The following is a 24,954-nucleotide window of genomic DNA, read 5'->3' as shown; positions in this document are numbered from 1 at the left end:
ACTCCTCCTACAGCTTTTGAGCTTGGTCAGACTTGAGTTGCTTACATTTATATTTTTCAAACCCATTATTCTTTTTAAAATATTCAGCTTTTTGAAACTCAAAAACTCCAATCTTTTAACATGGTGAAATGTGTGACTGTTGTTGCTAGGGTACCTGATGCAATGCCTTAGCTGGCAAGGTGCTAACAAGATGCTAACACGAACTTCGTAGGCATTTCAATGATAGTAACAACGTAGCTTGGTAGTAAGATAACTTTTTTAGAAAGTGTTTTTTCAGTTTACTACAGTATTTCAGAAACTGTAGTGGAAGATATCTTCATTTTCCAGTGAAGTAGCTGCCATCTTGTTGTGACATTTTTCTTTGGTCCGCCCCTCCGTCACTTTGATTGGTTTCTTGGCCAAAAGAACTACTATAACTACAATAACATTGTTGTTATTTATCGTCCCCCAGGTCAGCTTGATGATTTCTTAGAAGAGATGTATGTCCTTCTCTGCTTCTTACCTGAGGACGGCACATCGATCTCACTACTGGGTGACTTCAACATGACATTTACATTACATTATATTTTTGGCATTTAGCAGACGCCTTTATCTAAAGCGACTTAAAACAAATACATTTGTCTCAGTAAGTGAATCATCTAACCATCAGTCATCATAAGAAAAAGTAATCTATGCTTGGACCAGGGGCCGTTGTCTGTCACATTGCTAGAAGCTTTTTTTTCTTTCTTTTTTTTCTTCCTTTTTAATTTTTTTTTATTTACAGGTGAGAAACTGTACAAGGGGGGAGTTGGGATGAAGACGTCTTTAGGAGGGACAGTTAACATCCAGTCAGAGAAGCTTCACTCGTCTGGAGTTCTTAACCTTCTCTCCTCCTTCGACCTTACCCTGTCCCACTCTCCTCCGACTCACAAGGCGGGCCTTGTCTTCACCAGATCCTCACATCCCTCCAACCTTACTGTTACCCCACTCCCAGTTTCTGATCATCATTTTGCATCCTACTCACTTCCCCTCAAATCTACTCCCTCCCAGTCAGACTCTACCCACACTGTATCCTCTCATCGCAACCAGTATAGCCTCTCCCTCACCGCTCTCTGTCTTATCCTCCCTACCCTCTGTTGAATCCTTCTCCCTTCTATCCTCTGTTGCAGCCTCCTCCACCCTCCTGTACACTCTTTCCTCATCCTCGGCTCTCTCTGTCCACTGACCTCAAGGCCAGCACGGTCGTTTCCATGCACTCCTTGGCTGTTTGAAACCCTGCAAGCCTGTAGAATAGGGCTCCAGGCAGGAAATGGAAAAAAACCGGCCTCCCTGATGACCTAAAACCTTATCTCTCTCTCCTCCTCAACTACACCTCCTCTGCATCAGCCGCTAAAGCTTCTTACTACCATTCCAAAATTCAAACCTCTACCTCTGACTCAAGGACACTGTTCTCCACATTTTCCTCACTCCTCAACCCACCTCCACCCCCTCCTCCCTGTCTGCAGATCACTTTGTCACCCAATTAGAGAAAGAAGGTTCATGACATTTGCAGCTCTCTCTACCTCTCGCCAACACTGCTACCACTCCTCCCAAACCCAGTACGCTATACTCGGTTTCTGGTTCATAAGCTCTTTCCTCTCTCTCGCCTGATGGTATTCTAAAGCTGGTCACATCCAAGCAGGCAACCACCTGCCCTCTTGATCCTGTCCCATCCTGTCCCCTCCCCCCTTCTCCAATCCATTTCCAAAGACCTCCTTCCTTTCCTTACCACCATAATCAATTCCTCTCTATCCAAAGGATCTGTCCTAGCTGCCTTCAGTAGAGCCAGAGTTAAGCCTCTTCTCAAGAAACAAACCATTGACCCGTCTGCTGTCCATAAATACAGACTGGTATCCCTTCTCTCCTTCTTATTTGAAACCCGTGAGCGTGCTGTCTCTAACCAACTGTCTCACTATCTCCTTCAGAACAACCTCCTTGACCCTCACCAATCCGGCTTTAAGGCTGGGCACTCTACTGAGACTGCTCTCCTTCCTCTCACGGAGGCCCTCCACTCTGCTTGAGCTTCCTCTCTCTCCTCTGTTCTCATTCTTCTGGACCTGTGTGCTGCATTCAACACAGTAAACCACCTGATCCTTCTCTCCACCCTCTCAGAACTGGGCATCTCTGGCTCTGCACTCTCCTGGTTTGCATCCTACCTTGCCAGGAGATGTCTGGTGTTCAATCTCCCCAAGTTCTCTCATGTCACCTCCCTCCTTTGCACCCTTCACTGGCTCCCGGTAGCAGCTCGCATCAGATTCAAGACCCTGGTGCTCGCCTACCGGGCAGCAAAGGGAACAGCCCCTCCCTACTTGTAAGCAATGGTCAGCCCCCAAACCCCTGCCCGATCACTCCGCTCTTCCACCTCGGCTGACCGCCTGGCACCGCTGCCTCTACGTGGATGCAGCACTACTCTGTCACGGCTTTTCACTGTCCTGGCGCCCCGCTGGTGAAACCAGCTTCCCATTGCTGTCAGGACTGTAGAGTCACAACCTATCTTCCGCCGAAGATTGAAGACCCATCTCTTCAGGCTACATCTTAACTGTCCTTCCTAAAGACCTCTTCATCCCCACTACCCCCCCTGTACTAACACTAACCCTAACCCTAAAGACCTTTAAGATTTAAAAATTAAATCTTACCCTATCTGCAACTAATCTGTCTAACTTAGTATACATTTAGAGATGCTAGGGTAAGATTTAATTTCTCTTATTCCTTTTATTTATCAAAGTAAATAAAAGGAATAAGAGATATTCAATCTTACCCTATCTGCACCTAATCTGTCTAACTTAGTATACATTTAGAGATGCTCCATCCAGCATTGACAGTGGCCGCTGTCTAAATACTCTTGATTCCTCTATCAGCGCAGCAGATTTCTCCAGACTAGCACCATGCCCTCAGCCGAGGGGCTTCTATGACCCACACCTCCCAGTACAAGTGAAGCGGTTACTCAACCCCTAGCAATATCTATATATATCAATATCTTTAATATCTATTATTCTTTTTATTTACTTATTTACTCCTGTATTTACTTTAATTTCCTGAATTTCTTTTCCTCCTTTAATTTACTTTTATTTATTTTACGGAGTGAGTCATCATGTCGGGCTGACAGAGGAACTTATAGCACTCAGTGGATGCATAAGTCATGCTGGATGGAGCCTATCTGAATTCATACCAACTTAGACAGGGTAGGGAAAGCTTAGTTTAATAGTTTCAAGCTCAATTTCTTTTTTCTTCTTTTCCTATAAAATTGATTTTAACACTTAATGAATTTGTCGGTTTCATGAGTAAATTTGCCATGCAGTAATGCTTAATGATCGAATAAACAACAACCCTGCATTATTAATTTTACCATTTAATGAATTTGTCTGGTTCATGAGTAGATTTGCCATACTGTAACGCTTAATACATGAATAAAGAACAACCCTGCATTATTGATTTTACCACTTAATGAATTCGTCTGTTTCATGAGTAGATTTGTCACGCTGATAGGTTAAGATTTCAATTCTTTTATTCCTTTTATTTACTTTAATTACTTTAATATCTTTTTACTCCTTTTATTTACTTTAATTTCTTTTACGTCTTAAATTACTGTATTGCTACCTTGAGTTGCCATGCTGTAACGTTTAATACTTGAATAAAGCACAACCCTGCATACAAAGGAAAGGTTTTATTACATTTATACATAGTATTGTAATTGTCACCAAAGATGATGTGTTATCCTCCTTGTTAATTATAAAAAGTTACATTTCACTGTGCATGTTACATCATAGCATCTGAATGGTTATTCTAGCCACTTTATTGAGATATCCCCTTTTGATGAATTGTCCTCATCTATAAATGTAATTTCTGCAACCACACCAACTGGCACTTATGTAAGAATAGAGCCGTTGTTAACCACTGGGACTTTCATATGCTGCGTTCTGATTTGTAGGTCTCTTACAGAGCATAACAGTGAGCTGTAGCAGGGGAAACTGTGGGAAGTGGACAGTTAACAGCAGGGTGAATCTATTCAACACCAGCCTAAGTATATCTTTGGAAAGCTATTAAGACCCTTTAGGCTGTGAATCTAACCCGTTGGACAGAGGGCTGGTCCGGGACTCCTGTATATGGGTCAATTACCGTGAGACATGCCACATATAACAGAGGTATAAGAGACATGGTATAAGAGATGTCCCAACAGCACTGGTGCACACTTTCTCTCTGCAAACATGGACTTTGCCATCCTACACACTGTCATAGTTGACTGAGAAAGTCCATGCCCCCCACAAGGTAATCACACCACCCATGCCAATCAAAGAAAGTCAATTAAATCAGTTACCTTGTATGGTTAGTACAGTCTGTCATGGTCACTACAAGGAACATGGACTACTACACAAATACGCCCTAAACTCTGCCAGTCAGGCAGTCTGTTTTCAGTCTAATTTTATCCCAGTTAACAGTTGCAACTGGCTACATGTGAGATCCACTAAATGTCAGTTAAACTGTACTACTCGTGGTATAACTGCAAGTAATCTGATCTCCATCACATTAAATGTTCCATGTCCAGCGATAAGAAAGACTGGATGGGGAAAAATGGATATGGCACTTCTTAATGTTCGACCTGCTGTTCTTATTGAGACGTTCCCTCCATGCTATATTTTTGAGCATTCTACAAGGCATGGTAAAAAAGGCAGTGGGACTGGCTCTATATTTGTCTAAACTGTAGAAATATACCTATTGGTGATTTTTGCTCCTTTGAACATCATGCTATACTGTTAATATTCCAACCCCCTGTGCTTGTAATTACAACTTGAGTTGCTTACATTTAGATTTTTCAAACTGATTATACTTTTAAATAAGTGATCTTATTTAAGGTCGAGAAGAGAAGGTCAAGTACTCAAGACGAGTGAAACCTCTGACTGGATGGAAGTCACCCAGTAGTGTGATCATTGTGCCGTCCTCAGGGAAGAAGCTGAGAAGGACATCCATCTCTTCTAAGAAGTTGCCAAGCTGACCTGGAGGACTATAGATAACAACAATGTGAAGTTTGACTGGGGAGGTGACAGAAACAGCATGGACTTCAAAGGTGGATATGGACAGGTGTGACAGGAGAAGGACATTATGTGACCACTTAGGTGAGAGGAGGAGCCCTGTGCCACCCCCTCGACCAGAGAGTCAAGGGGAATGAGCAAAGGAGTAGGCATCAAGAGGGCTGCCGGAGTAGCTGTGTTTTCCGGTGTCCTAATAATGTGGAATGTGTCCTAATAATAACAACCGTTTTAACCTCTTATTTAAGCTCTTTTAATTTTGTGAAATCATTTGGAATCAAAGGGCCAGTGTCATTCATGATAACATTGACTATAGACTTTTCAAATGTAGACAAGTAGGCCCAGTATCATAAGTAATGATAGGCTATTTTCCCTGTTTCATGAGAATTCATGTAAATTGATTAATCAGTTTAAATATCATGACATATCATAGGACACATGAGGCTCACTGTAGTCTGATGTCCACTTCTATGATGCAATATAGCATGCCATTATGACATCAAGGGAAGATTTTTGGTATGTCCGCATTTTGGTTGTATGCACTTATGATTGCATCCACTCAGACGTAAACTTATCTGCGAATACGGGTTTTACTGTAACTATACAGTAAAGATGTCGGACGAAATAGGGATGTTATTGAAGAAGCTTTGCTGCCCCCTTCTGGCTGATCCAGTCAAAAGCTACTTTGACTTCACATTATAAGTTGACCAAAATGTGAGATTTGAACTCTGTCTTGAAGGTCAAGAAGAAGACTAGTGACAAGAGGGCCTCAGCTGAGAAGAGCACCAACACTGATGCAGGTAAGAGAGTTTTCTGTTGTTACATTTTCTGTTGTAACCCTAAACCTAACACAGTTTGTAGACTTGTTTGAAAGATTGTATTTCAATGTATTTCTAATAATAACTATTTTAACCTCCTATTTAAGATATTTTAATTTTGTGAAATCATTTAGTATCAAAGGGGCAGTGTCATTCATGATAACATTGACAATAGACTTTTCAAATGTGTACAGGTAGGCCTACTATCATAAGTAATGATAGGCAGGTTCATGATCATTAATGTAAATTGATGAATCAACTTAAATATCATGCCATATCATGGTACACATGAGGCTCACTGTAGTCCGAAGTCCACTACTATGATGTAACATGACATGCCATTATGATGTCAAGGGCAGATTTTTTGGATTGCACTAATTGCACTCCGCTCAGATGTAAACTCATCTGAGAATACGGGTTTTACTGTAACTATAACTGGATAGATAATGTCGGACAAAATAGGGATATTATTTAGCAAATTGCCCAGAAAAATAAACTAACTAGAAATTAAAGAAATCACAGTATTATTTATATAATATCTCACCTAATCATTGAACATACATTGAATGAAAGAGATCAATATAGTGTATTTTATTTTGATGGTTAGATATAACACTGAAATAGTCATAGACTGGAAGGAACTAATAGACTTTTTTAAATTTGTACACTTGTTTGAAAAACATTTATTTCATTACATTAGCATTCAATCACAGACAATGATAAAGACTTGAACATTGTACTTGTGTGTACCTTATGAACATAAAAATAGTTGGGTCATTTGTGGAAATAAAACCCAATATTTCTGCTCCCTCTGTGGTGTTGTCTCCATCAGGAACTAAGTCTCCTGATGAATATGAGGACAGAGCAGCAGTGATCAAGCTGCTGGAGGAGGAAGGTCTGAGGGGGGTTGGTGCCCTCTCAAACATCAACATCCATCAGGACTGCTTCCCTCATCCTGATGCTCCCTATGCTCTCTATGCTCCCTATGTTTCAATAGCACAACCTGCGTATCATCAGTATCATAACTATCATAACGTCATCGACACCTTTGTGTCTGATATTCAAGACGTCATTCAGACTATTGATTTGGATGTGCCGATTAAAAATGCTAATAGTAAAATCTTCTCTGCTACCGTCAGTAATAATGCAGAATAAATTGTATGACCTATTTACTCTAACAGGGTCTGTCACAAGTGGGAGGGCCTCACCTAATGAAACGGAACCAACTATAGAATTACTGGACATCAGCGATGAGGTCTGGGAGTGTTTCACAGGCCAGCCAGCATCACGCTGTCAGCAAGGAAGTCCTTGCTGAAATTGTGGCCACATACAGGACTGAAGTGGCGAGGGTAGAGTCCTCATTCTCTGTCGGTCTCTCGATTGACTCCCAAGCAGCTGTTATTTTTGTGGAAGGTATCATTCCAGCAGCACATATACAGATATGGAGGCCTCTGGTATTTTTGACGAGTTTGTGGCAGACATGAGGTCTATCACTCACTCAGCTGGGCCTAGTGTCTCTAAGGAATCTCTGTCTATTGCCCTGAATCTAGTTCAGAAGCTTAAGAGAAGGCTGGGAGAGTTTTACGCACGGCTGTTGTCTTTTAAAGGTGCAAGCCGAAAATCTCTCAAGAGCAAACTGCCCTTAGACCATGCAGGAGTCTTGCCAGAGTGAGCCTCTGCTGTCAACAACTGTCTCCCAAGATGTAGTAGCACACCGTAGGGGTCAGAGAGAAAGCTCTCAACCAATGTTGGCTCTGTGTTGCCCTGGGGTGAGCCAGCTCCAACTCAACCACTGCACTGAAGAGGTTTTGAGCGAGATTCTGATGTTTTATGAAACAGATGACGAGCGGACAGCCTCAGCTGGAATGAGAGCGTCTGATGAGTCTCTTGCTGCCTGTGAGTTTGTTGAGGACGTATTAGCATGATTGAAGGAGTACTCTGTCTCCTGATCATCATCAGCAGAGAGTTTGTGTGTGTCTCCCAAGGCAGTATTTAGTGAACTGTCAAATGAGAACCTTCAGAGGCAGGCTACTGAGAATGTGAGAGACGTTCTAATGGGATCAGTGAGATGCTCTCCCAGCTCGGTCAGATCTTCCCACCACTTTTGGTCAATTAGCATGTTTCCTTTATCAGGTGGCCTACATGAGATAAATTGGATGTGTAATATGAACAAACTGTCTTTCTCTCATTCTCTGTGTAGTATTTCTGAGCTCGACTGTGTTTATGGGACTTGGTCCCCTGTGTTCCATAGATGGAATTTTTTTTGGTCTTTTCTACAATAGCCTATTATTAATATTATTGTTATTATATATTTAAATATATCTATGTTACTGTCTGGTTGATAATGATTCATTTTATTTGTCATAAATGTTGAATGGTGTGAGTGCCGTTATTATGTTGGTGTTTGTTTCCGCATTTTCAAGATTGTTTGTATTTGGTGGATGTCTCTTGGCTTGTATGCGTTTCTTTGTGACGTAGAGTTATTCAGATATTCGTCTTGAGCTGTATGAACTTTATATACAGCACCGACCACGGCAAGCTTAATTTACGGCGATACCAATTTACACCAGTAGAGTGCACTAATGTATCCTTTTAACAATAAATGAAATGTAAATGTATATCATTGTCATTACTGGACAGTGTCAACGATGAACCCATCTTCATTTACTCCAGACGAGTTGCTTCCTATCGTTTTGGGATAGATGGCAGTAGATAGTAGTCAACTATAGCTTGGTTGTTAAACAAAACCCTTGCTACAATGTCATATTTCATGGACTGTGTGAATTGCGTTGTACGCCATGTTGTCGAAAATCTTCTTAATTCCTACGGCCATTTGCTCTGAATGGGGACAAAATGTATCCACTTTTTCATATATTAAGCTTGACACCTCAATTAAACTTTACAATGTGTACACTGACTAACTGACTAACTTCGTTTCAAAGTTTTGATACTATTTAGACTTCTTAAGTTTCATATACAAACATGGGTATCGATGAGGACCATTGTGTTCCTATGACACATTCTATCTATACCTCACCATTCTATATTTCAGATTTTTCAAGTCTCATACTTATTATTACACATAGTTAGACAGATCAGTTTCATCATTTATCATTAAACAGGCAAAACCTCCTTTCAACATAAATCAACCCCAAGTTATCTGATCAGTTTTACATTTGAATAGTATTTCTTGCCATTAGACATTCAGTACATTAGTAGTACATATCACTAGTAGTATATAATATGTCTTGCTGGCTATACTTTAGCATATTAGTAGTACATAACATCAGTAGAATATAGTGTGTTTCTTTGCTGGTGATATTTCAGTGTGTTAGTAGTACATACCATCAGTAGTATAGAGTATGTTTTTCCTGATTATGTTTCAGTGTATTCGTGGTACATACTCTCAGCATCAAAATCCAGCTGCGGGTAATACATGTCACAAAAGAGCCCTACGACATATTCCTCCGTAGCCTCAGTAGCCACAGCCTCTATAGGTACCCCCCCATCCGCCACCCCCGACCCCACCTGCCCGTCCTCAGAAAGCGGAGCGGGAGCGGGAAAAGTCACAGTGAGATCCCCAGGAGAAACATCGACATCACCATCGTCCTCTCCCCACTCTGGCTCGACAACCTCATTTTTAAGCCCATCCTGTATCCACATGACACCGCCTTCCGCCCTCGTCCATAAGGGAGCCTGCCATTTGAGTGTCGCACCTCCCTACTGAAGTTCTAAGTGGCATACTCAGGTGGAAATGCAAGTTGGGGGAGGGCCAGACTTTAGACACCATTTTGTTTCATACAAGTTGTACTTTTTATGCTAGACGACATTTTATCTGAAAACCTATTCATTACAATGGCCATTTGATCTGAATGGGGACATTTAAAAATGGGTGCACTTTTTCATATTTTAAGCTTGACACCTCAAAGAAACTTTACGATGTGTAGAGAAACTATGCTAGTAACAGAGTAGCCTGCTAGTAAGAAAACTTTTTTAGAAAGTGTTTTTTTCAAACAAAAAGAGTGTATATTTATTTCATTAACTAGTGGAAGATATCTTCATTTTCCAATGAAGTAGCTGCCATTTTGTTGAGAAATTTAGTTTGGTCCGCCCCTCCGTCACTCTGATAGGTTTCTTGGCCAAAAGAACGACTATGTCTTCCTACATTTGGCCAATGAGACCACCAAAAATATGTCCGTCAATAGTGACGGAGCTATTCATGACATCCATTTTGTTTCATACCATTTATCCTTCTTGAACTGTACGCCATTTTGTCTGAAATCCTATTCATTCCTATGGCCATTTGATCTGAATGGGGACATTTAAAAATGTATCCATTTTTCATATTTTAAGCTTGACACCTCATTTCAAATGTACAATGTGTAGCCTGACTAATTGACTAACTTCCATTCAAAGTTTTGATACTATTTAGACTTTTTAACTATCATATTCAAACAAGGGTTTCCATGAGGACCATTGGGTTCCTATGATACATTCTATCTATACCTCCCCACACTATTCTTCCGATTTGTCAGGTATGGTACTCCTCTTACAGCTTTTGAGCTTAGTCAGACTTGAGTTGCTTACATTTATAGTTTTCAAACCCATTATACTTTTTAAAATATTCAGCTTATTATAACTCAAAAGCTCCAACCTTTTACCTTGGTGAAATGCGTGACTGTTGTTGCTACGCGACCTGATGCAGTGCCTTAGCTGGCGAGGTAGCTAGCAACGATAAGCGATTATGCTAACACGAACTTCATAACCATTTCTATGCTAGTAACAGAGTAGCTTGCTAGTAAGAGAACTTTTTTAGAAAGTGTTTTTTTCCAACAAAAAGACTATATTTATTTCAAAACCTGTAGTGGAAGATATCTTCATTTTCCAGTTAAGTAGCTGCCAACTTGTGGTAACATTTTTGTTTGGTCCACCCCTCAGTCACTCTGATTGGTGTCTTGGCCAAAAGAATGACTATGTCTTCCTACATTTGGCCAATGAGACGACAAATAATATGTCCGTCAGTAGTGACGTAGAAATCATGACATCCATTTTGTTTCATACCATTTATACTTCTTGCACTGTACCCCATTTTGTCTGGAATCCTATTCATTCCTATGGCCATTTGATCTGAATGGGGACATTTAAAAATGTATCCATTTTTCATATTTTAAGCTTGACACCGCATTTCAACTTTACAATGTTTTGACAAACTAACTGAAGAACTTCCATTCAATGTTTTGATATTATTTAGACAAACATGGGTTACTATGAGGACCATTGAGTTCCTATGATGCTTTCAATCAATACCTCCCCACTCTATTTTTCCGATTTGTCAGGTATGCTACTCCTCCTACAGCTTTTGAGCTTAGTCAGACATGAGTTGCTTACATTTATATTTTTCAAAACCATTATACCTTTTAAAATATTCAGCTTTTTGTAACTCAAAAAGTCCCATGTTTAACATGGTGAAATGCGTGACTGTTGTTGCTAGGCGACCTGATGCAGTGCCTTAGCTGGCAAGGTAGCTAACAACGATTAGCGATTATGCTAACACGAACTTCATAGCCATTTCTATGCTAGTAACAGAGTAGCTTGCTAGTAAGAGAACTTTTTTAGAAAGTGTTTTTTTCAAACAAAAAGAGTGTATATTTATTTCAGAAACTAGTGGAAGATATCTTCATTTTCCAGTGAAGTAGCTGCCATTTTGTTGAGACATTTTTGTTTGATCCGCCCCTCAGTCATTCTGATTGGTTTCTTGTCCAAAAAAACGACTATATCTTCCTATATTTGGCCAATGAGACCACAAATAATAACACCGTCAATAGTGACGTAACTATTCATGACATCCATTTTGTTTCATACCATTTATACTTCTTGCGCTGTACGCCATTTTGTCTGAAATCATATTCATTCCTATGTCCATTTGATCTGAATGGGGACAGTTACAAATTTATCATTTTTTCATATTTTAAGCTTGACACCTCAATTTAACTTTACAATGTGTAGACTGACTAATTGACTAATTTCCATTCAAGTTTTGATACTATTTAGACTTTTTCATTTTCATATACAAACATGGGTTTCCATGAGGACCATTGGGTTCCTATGACATATTCTATATCTATCTATCTATACCTCACCATTCTATTCTTCCGAATTTTCAGATATACTACTCCTACTGCAGCTTTTGAGCTTGGTCAAACTTGAGTTGTTGACATTTATATTTTTAAAACCCATTATACTTTTTAAAATATTCAGCTTTTTGTAACTGGCAAGGTAGCTAGCAACGATTAGCGATTATGCTAACACGAACTTCGTAGGCATTTCTATGCTAGTAACAGCGTATCTTGCTCATAAGAGAACTTTTTTAGAAAGTGTTTTTTTCCAACAAAAAGACTGTATATTTATTTCAGAAACCTGTGGAAGATATCTTCATTTTACAGTTAAGTAGCTGCCATTTTGTTTGTCATTTTTGTTTGTCCCGCCCTTCCGTCACTTTGATTGTGGCCAAAAGAACGACTATATCTTACTCCATTTAGCCAATGAGACCACAAATAATTTCCACGTCAATAGTGACACAGTATTTTAATACATCTATTTTGTCCATTTTGTTTCATACCATTTATACTTCTTGCACTGTACGCCATTTTGTCTGAAATCCTATTCATTCCTATGGCCATTTGATCTGAATGGGGACATTTAAAAATGTATCCATTTTTCATATTTTAAGCTTGACACCTCATTTCAAATGTACAATGTGTAGCCTGACTAATTGACTAACTTCCATTCAAAGTTTTGATACTATTTAGACTTTTTAACTTTCATATTCAAACAAGGGTTTCCATGAGGACCATTGGGTTCCTATGATACATTCTATCTATACCTCCCCACTCTATTCTTCTGATTTTTCAGGTATGCTACTCCTCCTACAGCTTTTGAGCTTGGTCAGACTTGAGTTGTTTACATTTATATTTTTCAAATCCATTATACATGTTAAAATATTCAGCTTTTTGAAACTCAAAAACTCCAATCTTTTAACATGGTGAAATGCGTGACTGTTGTTGCTAGGCTACCTGATTCAATGCCTTAGCTGGCAAGGTGCTAACAAGATGCTAACATGAACTTCGTAGGCATTTCAATGATAGTAACAGAGTAGCTTGGTAGTAAGATAAGCTTGGTAGTACTTTTTTAGAAAGTGTTTTTTTCAAGCAAAAAGAGTGTATATTTATTTCAGAAACTGTAGTGGAAGATATCTTCATTTTCCAGTGAAGTAGCTGCCATCTTGTTTCTTTGGTCCGCCCCTCTGTCACTTTGATTGGTTTCTTGGCCAAAAGAACAACTATAACTACAATAACATTGTTGTTATTTATCGTCCCCCAGGTCAGCTTGACGATTTCTTAGAAGAGATGTATGTCCTTCTCTGCTTCTTCCCTGAGGAGGGCACATCGCTCTCACTACTGGGTGACTTCAACATTACATTTACATTACATTATATTTTTGGCATTTAGCAGACGCCTTTATCAAAAGCAACTTAAAACAAATACATTTGTCTCAGTAAGTGAATCATCTAACCATCAGTCATCATAAGAAAAAGTAATCTATGCTTGGACCAGGGGCTGTTGGCGGTCACATTGCTAGAAGCTTTTTTATTTTTATTTTTTATTTACAGTAGAGAAACTGTACAAGGGGGGAGTGGGGATGAAGAGGTCTTTAGGAGGGACAGTTAACATCAAGTCAGAGAAGCTTCACTCGTCTGGAGTTCTTGACCTTCTCTCCTCCTTCGATCTTACCCTGTCCCACTCTCCTCCGACTCACACGGCGGGCCTTGTCTTCACCAGATCCTCCCATCCCTCCAACCTTACTGTTACCCCACTCCCAGTTTCTGATCATCATTTTGCATCCTACTGACTTCCCCTCAAATCTACCCCCTCCCTGTCAGACTCTACCGACACTGTATCCTCTGATCGCAACCATTATACCCTCTCCCTCACCGCTCTCTGTCTTATCCTCCCTACCCTCTGTTGAATCCTTCTGCCTAATATCCACTGTTGCAGCCTCCTCCACCCTCCTGTCCACGCTTTCCTCATCCTCGACTCTCTCTGTCCACTGACCTCAAGGCCAGCACGATGGTTTGCATGCACTCCTTGGCTGTCTGAAACCCTGCAAGCTTGTAGAATAGGGCTCCAGGCAGGAAATGGAGAAAAACCGGCCTCCCTGATAACCTAAAACCTTATCTCTCTCTCCTCCTCAACTACACCTCCTCTGCATCAGCCGCTAAAGCTTCTTACTACCATTCCAAAATTCAAACCTCTGCCTCTGACCCAAGGACACTGTTCTCCACATTTTCCTCACTCCTCAACCCACCTCCTCCCCCTCCTCCCTGTCTGCAGATCACTTTGTCACCCAATTGGAGAAAGAAGGTTAATGACATTTGCAGCTCTCTCTACCTCTCGCCAACCCTGCTACCACTCCTCCCAAACCCAGTACGCTATACTCGGTTTCTGGTTTATAAACTCTTTCCTCTCTCTCGCCTGATGATATTCTAAAGCTGGTCACATCCAAGCAGGCAACCACCTGCCCTCTCGATCCTATCCCATCCTGTCCCCTCCCCCCTTCTTCAATCCATTTCCAAAGACCTCCTTCCTTTCCTTACCACCATAATCAATTCCTCTCTATCCACAGGATCTGTCCCAGCTGCCTTCAGGACAGCCAGAGTTAAGCCTCTTCTCAAGAAACAAACCCTTGACCTGTCTGCTGTCCATAACTACAGACCGGTATCCCCTCTCTCCTTCTTATCTGAAACCCTTGAGCATGCTGTCTCTAACCAACTGTCTCACTATCTCCTTCAGAACAACCTCCTTGACCCTCACCGATCTGGCTTTAAGGCTGGGCACTCTACTGAGACTGCTCTCTATGCCGTCACGGAGGCCCTCCACTCTGTTCGAGCTTCCTCTCGCTCCTCTGTTCTCATTCTTCTGGACCTGTGTGCTGCATTCAACACAGTAAACCACCTGATCCTTCTCTCCACCTCTCAGAACTGGGCATCTCTGGCTCTGCACTCTCCTGGTTTGCATCCTACCTTGCCAGGAGATGTCTGGTGTTCAATCTCCCCAAGTTCTCTCATGTCACCCCCCTCCTTTGCACCCTTCACTGGCTCCTGGTAGCAGCTCGCATCAGATTCAAGACCCTGGTGCTCGCCTACCGGGCAGCAAAGGGAACAGCCCCTCCCTACTTGTAAGCAATGGTCAGCCCCCAAACCCCTGCCCGATCACTCCGCTCTTCCACCTCGGCTGACCGCCTGGCACCGCTGCCTCTACGTGGATGCAGCACTACACGCTCACGGCTTTTCACTGTTTTGGCGCCCACCCGCTTCCGCCGAAGATTGAAGACCCATCTCTTCAGGCTACATCTTAACTGTGCCTCCTCAAGACCTCTTCATCCTCACTACCCCCACTGTACAACCCTGACCTTAACCCTAAAGACCTTTAAGAAAAAAATAAAATAATCTTACCCTATCTGCACCTAATCTGTCTAACTTAGTATCAATTTAGAGATGTTCCATCCAGCATTGACAGTGGCCGCTGTCTAAATACTAAATTTGGAGAAATCAGCGCAGCAGATTTCTCCAGACTAGCACCATGCCCTCAGCCCTTCGATGACCCACACCTCCCAGTACAAGTGAAGCGGTTACTCAACCCCTAGCAATATCTATAAATATCAATATCTTTAATATCTATTATTCCTTTTATTTACTTTAATTTCATTAACTTATTTACTCCTGTATTTACATTAATTTCCTGAATTTCTTTTACTCCTTTTATTTACTTTTATTTATTTATTTATTTTTATTTCTTAAATTACTTTATTACTACCTTGTTTTGCCATGCTGCAACACTTAAAGCTTTAATTAAGTACAAATCTGCATTTAAAGGAGAAAAAAAAGTACTTTAGTTCTTGTTGCTTTACTTGGACTGGGAATTGAGAGTCATCGTAGTCCCACGGCTGAGGACGCAGTGATACACCGGAGCGAAAGTCATGCTGGATGGAGCCTATCTGAATTCATACCAAGTTAGACGGAATAGGGAAAGCTTAGTTTAATAGTTTAAAGCTTAATTTCTTTTATCTTCTTTTCCTATAAAATTATTGATTTTAACACTTAATGAATTTGTCGGTTTCATGAGTAAATTTGCCATGCAGTAATGCTTAATGATCGAATAAACAACAACCCTGCATTATTAATTTCACCACTTAATGAATTTGTCTGGTTCATGAGTAAATTTGCCATACTGTAACGATTAATGCTTGAATAAAGAACAACCCTGCATTATTGATTTGACCAATTAATGAATTTTTCTGTTTCATGAGTAGATTTGTCAAGCAGATAAGTTAAGATTTCATTTTTTTTATTCCTTTTATTTACTTTAATTACTTTAATATATTTTATTCCTTTTATTTACTTTAATTTCGTTAACTTTTTTATTCCTTTTATTTACTTTAATATCTTTTTACTCCTTTTATTTACTTTCATTTCTTTTATGTCTTAAATTACTGTATTGCTACCTTGAGTTGCCATGCTGTAACGTTTAATACATGAATAAAGCACAACCCTGCATACAAAGGAAAGGTTTTATTACATGTATACATAGTATTGTAATTGTCACCAAAGATGATGTTATCCTCCTTGTTAATTATAAAAAGTTACATTTCACTGTGCATGTTACATCATAGGATCTGAATGGTTATTCTAGCCACTTTATTGAGATATCCCCTTTTGATGAATTGTCCTCATCTATAAATTACATTTCTGCAACCACACCAACTGGCACTTATGTAAGAATAGAGCCGTTGTTAACCACTGGGGCTTTCATATGCTGCGTTCTGATTTGTAGGTCTCTTACAGAGCATAACAGTGAGCTGTAGCAGGGGAAACTGTGGGAAGTGGACAGTTAACAGCAAGGTGAATCTATTCAACACCAGCCTAAGTATATCTTTGGAAAGCTATTAAGACCCTTTAGGCTGTGAATCTAACCCGTTGGACAGAGGGCTGGTCCGGGACTCCTGTATATGGGTCAATTACCGGGAGACATGCCACATATAACAGAGGTATAAGAGACATGGTATAAGAGACATCCCAACTGCACTGGTGCACACTTTCTCTCTGCAAACATGGACTTTGCCATCCTACACACTGTCATAGTTGACTGAGAAAGTCCATACCCCTAACAAGGTAATCACACCACCCATGCCAATGACTGAAATGAGCACTTTCATGAATCAATAAAAATGTTTATAATACATATTTCATAGGATGTCAATCTGATCGGATCACCCTCGCATTTTGGCAATTTGTCCAGAGCATGTCGTCGTCCCGCTCCGACGAGCAAAAATGTTGTTGCCTATCACCTGTTAAACATGAGAGCTTTTACATGCCATGTGCAATGAGGAGACTAAAACAAATTATATTTTCACAGTTTTACTGGCCATACTGTCCTTGGATAAGCCTTAATTTAGAACATATGTCTTCATGTCTACAATTGTGGACAATTATGCTTTGTAAATCAGTGGGCAGGGCCGCGTGTGACATTCTAAATATTAACATGTACTGTATTAAATACATTCGAACAGAATTCATGGATAGGCCTTGTGCAGCAGTCAAAACATTAACACTAATCAAAGTGGTAGGCCTGCTATTCCGAAGGAATGAGCAAAGGAGTAGACATCAGAGAGGGCTGCCGGAGTAGCTGTGTTTTCCGGTGTCGTAATAATGTGGAATGTGTCCTAATAATAACAGTTTTTTACCTCCTATTTAACCCCTTTAATTTTGTGAAATCATTTGGAATCAAAGGGGCAGTGTCATTCATGATAACATTGACTATAGACTTTTCAAATGTATACAAGTAGGCCCAGTATCATAAATAATGATAGGCTATTTTCCCTGTTTTATGATCATTCATGTGAATTGATTAATCAGTTTAAATATCATGCCTTTCATGGGACACATGAGGCTCACTGTAGTCCGATGTCCACTTCTATGATGCAATATTGCATGTCATTATGACGTCAAGGGAAGATTTTTGGTTTGTCCACATTTTGGTTGTATGCACTTATGATTGCATTCCACTCAGACGTAAACTTATCTGCGACTACGGGTTTTACTGTAACTATACAGTAAAGATGTCGGATGAAATACAGATATTATTTAGCAAGCTTTGCTGCCCCCTTCTGGCTGATCCAGTCTAAAGCTACTTTGACTTCACAAAACAAGTTGACCATAATGTGAGATTTGAACTCTGTCTTGAAGGTCAAGAGGAAGACTAGTGGTAAGAGGGCCTCAGTTGAAAAGAGCACCAACACTGGTGCAGGTGAGAGAGTTTTCTGTTACATTTTCTGTTGTAACCCTAACCCTAACACAATTTGTAGACTTGCTAATTACATTAGCATTCAGTCACAGACAATGATAAAGACTTACATTGTACTTGTTCTCTCCATCAGGAACAAAGTCTCCTGATAAATATGAGGACAGAGGAGCAGTGATCAAGCTGCTGGAGGAGGAAGGTCTTAGGGGGATTGGTGCCCTCTCAAACATCAACATCGATCAGGACTGCTTCCCCATCCTGATCAACTTTCTGAAGGGTCTCACTAATGAGTAATTATTATGCGTTCTACTGTATCTATGCTCCCTATGTTTCAATAGCACAACCTGCGCATACACAGAGCAAGTCGGAGCCAAGACCAAACAACTGATCGTGTTCACTTGTTTCTCTATCAGGCAGTGGAGGGTGATCCGTGATGGCATGAGAGACCCTGTAAGTTTACCTGTTTGTTAGTTAAACAGTGAATCTAAATGATTATCTTGCACTGATCGGCATGGCTATAGACGTCCTCCTCCCGACTGTACAGTCGAGCTGAATGAGACCAGGGATGCTGCAGCCTCTCAGAGTGTGTCAGGACTCTCCTCCACCACGTCTCTGGAGGAACGAGAGGCCCAGTCCCAGTAGTAACACAGGCGCCGGCGTGAGCAGGCTGTCCATCCAGTAGCTCTCGTTGTTTTGTCTTTGTTAAGTCTTTTAACTACTTTTCCGTTTGCAATTTTTATATTTTATTTACATGCAACGCGTGGACATGTTGTATCCTATGGATACGGATACTTTTTCGCAGGAAAACAGCAGCACAACACGGACTTACTCGAGGAATCTGCTACTCGAGCTCAGATCAAAGGGAACTACCGACAGTACTTACGTTAACAGCATTCCGAAGGAGATTCGACGGCCTTATCGAGGCTGCAGAGCTGGGGCTAAAGTTAAGGAGAGGGCCCTAGCGAAGCGGTGGAAGTATAAACCATCGATCCCTTCGTGTGTGATGGGTAACGTTAATTGACTTTCCAATAAAACGGACGAGCTGGCAGCTTTGGTGAGGAACGTTAAACTGTACAGGGAATGCAGCGTGATGATTCTCACGGAGACATGGCTGAACAACAACACACCAGATGCTAACATTGAGCTCCCTGGTTTCTCGCATGTGAGAGCGGACAGAGACCCGAGTTTAAGTGGCAAAAACAAAGGTGGCGGGCTCGTACTCTACATCAATAACAGATGGTGTAACCCTGGACATATTACGGTGAAGGACATTATCTGCTGCCCTGATGTTGAACTACTAGCGGTGAGTTTACGTCCCTATTATCTGCCCCGAGAATTTACGAACGCCATCGTCATCGCTGTGTACATACAACCCCGAGCTATGGCTGAAACCGCGTGTGACGTCATCCACTCTACCATCGCGAAACTCCAAGCTCAGTACCCCGATGCTTACATCGCCATATCAGGGGACTTTAATCATGTCACATTGGATTCAACACTGCCCGCCTTTCACCAGTATGTCAACTGCCCCACACGACAGAGCAGAACCATTGACCTTCTGTATGCAAACATTAAGGATGCCTACACCGCCACATCACTACCACCACTGGGGAAATCAGATCACAATCTGGTCTCCCTACAACCACTGTACACTCCATGTGTTCGGAGAGAACCAATCAGAACACGCACCTTCAAGAAGAAGTCCCCCGAGACGGATGAGGCCATGAGGGACTGCTTGGACATAACAGACTGGAATATTTTCCAACAATCATATGGTGATGACATTGATGGGCTCGCACACTGCTACTCCGACTACCTGAACTTCTGTGAAGACATTGTTGTTCCCACAAAAACTGTGCGCTGCTTTCCAAACAACAAGCCTTGGATTACCAGCGATGTCAAGGCCCTCCTCAATAAGAAAAAGAGGGCGTTCAAAGAGGGGGACCTAGCAAAGCTGAAGCACGCACAAGGGGAACTCAAAGTCAAGCTGAAAGAGGCAAGGGAGTTATACAGAAGGAAGGTAGAGAGGAAGTTGCAGCAGAACAACGTGCGAGAGGTGTGGGATGGGATGAAGATGATGACGGGCATGAGGAAGACCAGTAGCTGTGTTGAGGGAGGTCGAGACCGGGCCAATGAACTGAACCAGTTCTACAACAGGTTCGACCACCCAGCTGCGGTGGCCTACCCCACCCCCTCTCCAGGAGCTGTCTCTGTCGGCGTGCAGGGCCATTCTACACCTCTCCCCCATCTCACACAGCCCCCAATCTCCCAACACCCCCCATCATCAAAGGCGTCACCGACCTCAATCACCAGCCATCAGCCACTGTGTACTGGAGCGCCCAGGGACAAAGAGCCACCCCACCACCCACCCCCCCCTCCCTCCCAGCCCCTCCCCCCTACAATCACGGCAGACCAGGTGAGATCGGGACTAAAGCGACTTAACCCCAGGAAGGCAGCGGGTCCAGACAAAGTGTGTCCCAGACTGCTCAATACCTGCGCTGCCGAACTGGGAGAGCCGCTGAGGTACTTATTTGACCTGAGTCTACGTCTTGGTAGGGCCCCAACACTGTGGAAGACATCATGTCTTATTCCTGTCCCAAAGAAGCCACACGCAAAAGAACTCAATGACTTCAGGCCTGTCGCACTCACCTCACACATTATGAAAACAATGGAGAGACTGCTTCTACACACACTCAGACCCCAGGTTAGCCATGCACTGGACCCACTACAGTTTGCATACCAGGAGAAGGTTGGAGTAGACGATGCCATCACATATCTACTGCACAGGACGCATTCTCACCTGGACAAAGGGAAAAGCGCTGTGAGAATCATGTTCTTTGATTTTTCCAGTGCTTTCAACACCATCCAACCCCTCAGATTGGGAGACAAGCTCCTGCAGATGGGTGTGGACGCCCACCTGGTATCCTGGATCACTGACTACCTGACAGGGCGGCCACAGTTCGTCAGACTGAAGGACTGCCTCTCGGACACTGTGGTATGCAACACCGGAGCACCACAGGGAACTGTGCTCTCTCCTGTCCTGTTCACCCTGTACACGTCTGACTTCTGCTACAACAAAGAGTCATGCCACATGCAGAAGTTTTCGGACGATACTGCAATTGTGGGGTGTATCAGAGATGGGCAGGAGGGGGAGTACAGGAGCCTGGTGGAGGACTTTGTGCAATGGTGCAAACTCAACCACCTACAACTCAACACTACAAAGACCAAGGAGATGGTGGTGGATTTCCGTAGGTCTAAGCCCGCTCTGCTACCAGTCTCCATTGAGGGAGTCAATGTGGAGATGGTCAGCACATACAAGTATCTGGGGGTCCACCTGGACAATAAACTGGACTGGTCAGCCAACACTGATGCAATCTACAAGAAAGGACAGAGCCGGCTGTACTTCTTGAGGAGGCTGCGGTCCTTCAATGTCTGCAGCAAACTCCTAGGGATGTTTTACCAGTCTGTGGTCGCCAGCGTTCTCTTCTATGCAGTGGTGTGCTGGGGAGGAAGCACTAAGAAGAGGGATGCCGGGCGACTGGACAGGCTGGTAAGGAAAGCTGGCTCTGTTGTGGGAGCTGAACTGGAGAGCATGACTTCAGTATTGGAAAAAAGAACTCTGAGCAAACTGCTCACCATCATGGACAACGAAGGTCACCCACTGTACCACACCATCATCCAGCAGAAGAGCTTGATCAGCTGGAGGCTACGAGCACTGACAAGCAAAACTGACAGACTGACTAAATCATTTGTCCCCAGAGCCATACAACTCTACAATAGGTCAATCAAGGGCAAAGAGATGGACTTCTTTGCATAACCTCCACCCTCTGTATCACATCACCATCATGTCACTGTTTCACCTCATTATCTACAATGTTTACTAGCTATGCTAGGTCTCATACACAGCCCCTACCTCCCTCCACCAGCCTGGACTAAATGCACTTTAAAAATAGTCCATATTTATGTAGCCCGTATTTAGTTTTTAGCTTTTAGTATTTAATGCTATAATTGCACCTTACCTTTTTGCACCTCACCTAACTGCAAAGACATTTACAACTGCACCTCGCCTGTATAAAATACTGCTAATGTTGTATGTTGTATGTGTATGTTATGTGTGATACCCCTATGTCTGTATGCTACTTGGAACCTGAATTTCCCCCTGGGATAAATAAAGTTTCTATCTATCTATCTATCTATCTATCAGTCCAGGGTGGTGAGGCTGCAGGAGAAGGACCTCCTTAATGGGGGCGGCAGCACTAAGTCCACCTGCAACCAGCGGGTGAAACCCCCGTAGCCCCCTGTCACCGCTTGGGAGCAGGAGTCGGAGGAGGAACTGAGGAAGCCGGTCAGCAGGGTCCGCACGCCAACTCCAGGGTCTTCCTCAGGGAGGTATGTCATGAACCACACCTCAGTATAATCACTATTATGACCATAACAACACTAATCACTTTATGTGACCAAGATGGCGGCGCGCATGCATCGCGACGCTCAGTGTCTCTCCAGAGTTTGCGAACTAGTAGTTATTTGCTTGTTTATCTTAAGTATTCTCGCTAAAAACAGTTTAGCGTACATATCGTACAGCCGACAAGAACTTCTGGACATCGGTTCCGGCACTCCAGTCATCTTTATCGACGATATACCCGAGATTAGCAAAACAGCGGGTCCAGCTAACTCCGCTACACCGACCGGAAGAGGCCCCAGACCGGCTCGGAAACGAAAACACAGGCGAGGGAGCCGAGGTGGGCTGAGAGCTAGGTTAAAGCTAACTCCACACCGACTCTCACTACCTAGCCTTTTCCTTGCAAATGTTCGTTCCCTGGCAAACAAGATGGATGAACTGCGGCTGCGGATCACCACCCACAAATGGATTATGGACTGTAACATCATGGTTTTCACTGAAACCTGGCTCAACAGCGAGGTTCCCGACAACGCTATCGAGCTAGCAGGGCGCTGCGTTCTCCGAGCAGACAGAACAGCAGGCGACTCCGGTAAGACCAGAGGTGGAGGTTTGTGCATTTATGTGAACAAGACGTGGTGCACGGACACTACCATCACCGAGAGTCACTGCTCAGCTAACCTGGAGTTTCTCATGGTTAAGTGTAGACCTTTCTATCTGCCCAGAGAGTTCACGTCTACTGTTATCACGGCAGCCTATATCCCCCCGGATGCTAATGCTAAGATTGCTATGAAAGAACTGTATGCTGCCATTAGCAAACAACAGACTCTGCATCCCGAGGCAGCCTTCATTGTCGCGGGTGACTTCAATCACTCCAACTTAAAGACTGTACTGCCCAAATTCCACCGAAATGTCTCTTGCCCCACCAGAGGAGACAGGACATTGGACCAAGTATACACCAGCATGGCTGATGCGTACAAAGCCGTTCCCCTCCCCCACCTAGGTCAATCAGACCACCTCTCATTGTTCCTACTGCCCAAGTACTCAGCACTCATCAAACGAGTGAAACCTACAGTGAGGACAGTCAAGGTCTGGCCAGAGGGAGCTGACTCAGCGCTCCAGCAGCGTTTTGGAAACACTGACTGGGGTGTGTTTGCCACTCAGGCCACCCATGACTCCCACACGGACATTAATTCATATGCCTCATCTGTTTTGGACTACATCAATTCCAACATCAGCAGTGTCACCACACTCAAGCGGATCACCACTTTCCCTAATCAGAAGCCATGGATGAACAGTGAGGTCCGACTCCTGCTGAAGGCACGCGACATTGCCTTCAGATCAGGGGATGCTCGGGCCTACAGCTCATCCAGGGCTAATCTGCAGAGGGGCATCAAAAAGGCCAAGCACAACCACAAGCTGAGGATAGAGGATCACTTCAGAAACAACTCTGACCCCCGACGCATGTGGCAGGGCATCCAGGCCATCACTGACTACAAACCATCTAACACCTCACCCCTCTCCGTTGACGCCTCCCTCCCTGATGAGCTGAACCACTTCTACGGCCGCTTTGACAGGGACAACAAGGAGGTGGCCACCAAGGCTGTGCTCCCTGCGGATCACCAGCCCCTCACTCTATCCCCCACCGACGTGTGTGCGGCACTGAGCAGGACTAACGCACGCAAGGCTGCTGGTCCTGATGGGATCCCCGGACGCGTCCTCAGGGCCTGCGCTGTGCAGCTGACTAAGGTTTGGACTGACATATTCAACCTGTCCCTAGCCCAAGCAGCTGTCCCCGCGTGCTTCAAAACCACCTCCATCGTGCCGGTGCCAAAACACTCCACTGCAACGAGCTTAAATGACTTCCGACCAGTGGCACTCACGCCCATCATCATGAAGTGCTTCGAGAGGCTGGTCTTAGCTCAACTCAAGACCTGCCTACCACCCACACTGGACCCCTTTCAATTCGCCTACCAGCAGAACAGGAGTACAGAGGATGCCATTTCAACGGCACTTCACTCCGCCCTGTCCCACCTCGACAAGACCAACTCTTATGTGAGAATGCTGTTTATTGACTTCAGCTCAGCATTCAACACCATCATCCCCTCCAAACTGATCTCCAAACTCAGGCAACTGGGCATCAACCCCTCCCTCTGCAACTGGATTCTAGACTTCTTGACCAACAGGCCGCAGTCTGTTAGGCTTCACAACCACACCTCCTCAACCCTCACCCTGAACACCGGCGTTCCACAAGGCTGTGTGCTGAGCCCCCTCCTTTACTCCCTCTTCACCTACGACTGCACACCTGTACATGGCTCAAACACCATTGTTAAGTTTGCAGA

This window comes from Argentina silus (genome assembly GCF_951799395.1).
Source record: "Argentina silus genome assembly, chromosome: X".
Classification (NCBI taxonomy): domain Eukaryota; kingdom Metazoa; phylum Chordata; class Actinopteri; order Argentiniformes; family Argentinidae; genus Argentina; species Argentina silus.
The sequence above is the reverse complement of the archived record's forward strand: the minus strand, read 5'-3'. Positions refer to the sequence as shown.